Source organism: Lepisosteus oculatus, chromosome 5 (assembly GCF_040954835.1).
Source record: "Lepisosteus oculatus isolate fLepOcu1 chromosome 5, fLepOcu1.hap2, whole genome shotgun sequence".
NCBI lineage: Eukaryota > Metazoa > Chordata > Actinopteri > Semionotiformes > Lepisosteidae > Lepisosteus > Lepisosteus oculatus.
In genome coordinates this window covers 20371404-20375000 of record NC_090700.1, presented here as the reverse complement: position 1 = coordinate 20375000, position 3597 = coordinate 20371404, and positions in this window count along the sequence as shown.

The following is a 3597-nucleotide window of genomic DNA, read 5'->3' as shown; positions in this document are numbered from 1 at the left end:
CCCGCACACTTGCGGGGCTGGCCGCCCTCTGTCAGGCTCCCCTGCCTGCCCTGGGACAGGCCGGGTTGCTGAGGGCGACTCCAGTTCTTCGGCAACCAGGTAGATAAAGTGGTTAGAACGTGAATGGATAGGTGGAACTTAACAAGCTCAATGAGTGTTGGTGACACTAATGCAGTTTTGATTTGGTGCACTGTATTGTCCAAGGGGTAAAAATCAACTAATCCATGCTGCCTCCATGTAAGTAAACAAGACGAGTTAGTGAAATCTAAGCGAGGCCTGAGATACTCTATTGCTTAACAGTGGCCCATTAGCCAGTCCTGTCCGTTATACTGTACCAATGACCCTGAAAAAAAAAAAAGTTTTTCCAAATGCTGTTTGGGCCATGTATAAATCAGGCTGAGGCCTACAGTACACTCTCAGTACACTTCTCTGTGTAATCTTAAATCAATAAGCCATCCCTTCACTGCTGATGTACTACTTTTAAGAGTTATTTATTTGCTTAAGAGATGCATTACCCAAGGCAACTTGCGGTAACCCAAGGCAGATTATATTAAGTCTAAGTCCAAGGAACAATCATGTAGGTATAATAAAGTGAAATCAAGAAATAAATTAGCAAAATGCCATTAAAGCACAAACTGGACGGGCAATGCAAGAGAGAAGTGGGAAATGTGGTTTGTGAAGCACATGAGCAATGGGACAAGAGGGTGGCGTAGAACAGTAATAAGAAGTGAAATAGGACCCTTTACTTAGTGTGGAACTGAAACGGGGTAACAGAGAACAAGAATAGGGAGGATAGATCAGAGAATAGCCATGAGAGAAAGAGCAGCAGACTGTGTGCCACAAACAAATCCAGACAGATGAAGGGGTGAGACAGGCAGGAGGAGGGGGATGCTGGGGAGGCACCAAGGGAGAACGAGATCCTATTTCTGTAATGTTGACACTTGAGAGTGGAAGAGGCAGGAGTGAGAAGAGAGGACAGGAAGACTCGGGAAATACTGTATGTCATAATGGGGAAGACCAGAGAAGTGAGGGAGCAGAAAGGCAGAAGGGAAAATAACAGAATCAGGAGTAGATACTGCAGACAGGAGAAGGAGAAGGAAGCAGTCATGTGTTTTTGGTAAGGCTTTTAGCCTCTTTTTGTCTGCTGAGTACCTGGGACTTCAGTCTAGTGACACTTCACTATTACTGGCGCTGCAATGTGCACCTATAGTAGGGATTTAATGCAAGTAACAGACCTGTGTGAGGCTGAGAAGGTGTATGGTTAGGGACAGGTCAATGAGCAAGTGATTCATTTCTTTCATTGCGTAGTGCTCATATAGTATATACCAGTTTACTCTATGTATAACTGCATTCCTGCTATGGACTAGAAGAAACTATTACAGTTAAAAACACACAAGTTATTGACATCTAATAAACAACAAAGGAAACACTGCTGAAACAGTAAAATTAATATGTATGTAGCTTATTCATGGAGTTTTCTCTTTGCTTTAATATTCTTGCTGGCAGATGGCATGACTGTTGTTAGACTAAGGTGGAAATACTGGCTTTTTTATGCCTTTACACTAGTCTCAAAACACCACTGTTTCCATTTTCCCTGCAACCCTTAATATGCGATTATTTGTAACATGCCAAACGACATGTATGGTTGGTCACAATGATATCATGCATTTTCCAGTAACTTTCAGTCTCTTTCTGCTTTCTTCTTCTCCAGCACAGACTCAGTGCATAAGGAAGCACAGGAAAACCTTACTCGTGGAAGCTGGCTTCCAGTAAGGAAAAAGACAACCTGTGATTTATCCATTGTAAAACCAGTTCTGTGATCAAATGACTGTATGCTATTTACATTAGAGCAGACAGAGAAATCCAGTGTAAGTTGTCAACTACTAACTGATTTGTATGAATTTAAGTTATGTCAAATAATAATAATTACTAGTAGTAATGATAGTAATAATAACAACTAGTATTGTGATGATATCATGAAGGTATTTTATGGAAGATCTAATTTCTTGCTGCCCAATTCCCAGCTCTGGACCTGGAGGAACACTGTGTCTGCTAGTTTTCATTTCACCTGTGCTCCAATGCTTTAGGTCAAATTTTAGACCTGGGGTGCTTTCTGCAGGGAGTTTGTATTGTATGTTCTCTCCATGTTCATATGTGTTTCTTCCAGGTACTTTAAAAAACTTCCATAGTCAAAAAACATACTGGTAGGTTAATTAGCTTCTGGCAAAACTGCCCTTAGGTGTGTGTGCATGTGTGCCTGGCTGTGTGTCTGCCCTGCAATGGACTGGCATCCCATCCAGCTGTATCTGTCACGAATCACTCCCCCGCGTGCACCTCTCGGCATACTCACCTTCGTCGTATTTAACTATTTGCACCGCACTCACCCCATTTTCCTATTTAAACCCTTCACTCCTCTCAGTCCATGCTCACTGTTGAGATTGCTATAAACCTTCTCTTGTGCGCGGTTTTCCGTCTACTGATCTCTGAATTTCGACCCTGATTACTTTTCGGCAACGCCTTAACTTCTCTTTCTTCCACGGATTTCGGATTTGGACACCTCCTAGCTTGACTTCTGATTACCGACCCTGCTTCATCCCCAGCTACCTTCGTCACTCTCTCTTTCAAACTACAGATTTGAATACCTATCGACCGGACACCTGTAACCCGACCCTCGCTGACTACCTGACCTCGCATCTCTCTCTCGCCCTTTTGGATTCCTGACATCTACCTTCACGGCACCGCATTGGGTCCGACCTCTTTTATCACTAGTCGCTACTGATTAGTTGTGACAGTATCCTACCTTTCAGCTGTAGCTTGCTGAAATAGGCTCTGACTCCCCCACAACCCTGTACTGGATAAAGTACTTAGAAAATGCATAGATTGTTTAGTTTATACTACGTGTTGGTTTTCTTTGTCCATTCTTAATAACAGCATTAAAATTATTTTGGATTTCCATTAGGTACTCTAGAAATAAAGATTAAATCTCATCTGTTTGATACAGTAGGCATCAAAACTGTGGCACAAGCAAAAGGCAGGCATGTTTTGAACCATGACTTAGAAGAAACTGTTAGAAAATAGAGGGGTAATCCAATGATTTATAATTTTCCTGTGAAGTTTATAAATCACTGTGAATTTCTGATGCTCCCATACTTTTGATGTACATATTGCTGCCTTGTGGTTAACAACATTTCCAGACTCTTCTTTTAGTGCTTTTGAAAGCTCTAGATTTTATAGCAGGTGGATTACCACTTGTCAACAATTTTTAGAGAATAATTTTTAGAGAAAGACACATTCAGTACAGCTCAGAGGATTGCTCGGCAACACTTGCTGAACTCATCTGGTATAGAAGTTTAGTGTCAGTTTATGATGCACAACATTTTGCCAGACCTAATTTGAGTCTATACAGACAGGAAAAGGTAGGGGATTGATGCCTGAGTTTTTAGTTCCTTTAGGAAAATAAAAAAGCAGGAAATGAATTTCAACAGTATACTCATTTGGGAAATGCTACTACTGTTGTGTCTGTGAATATCCTTAGTTTTAATAACACCACTGCCACAGGACAAAAGGAAATAACATATCATAACATATGATCTCAAT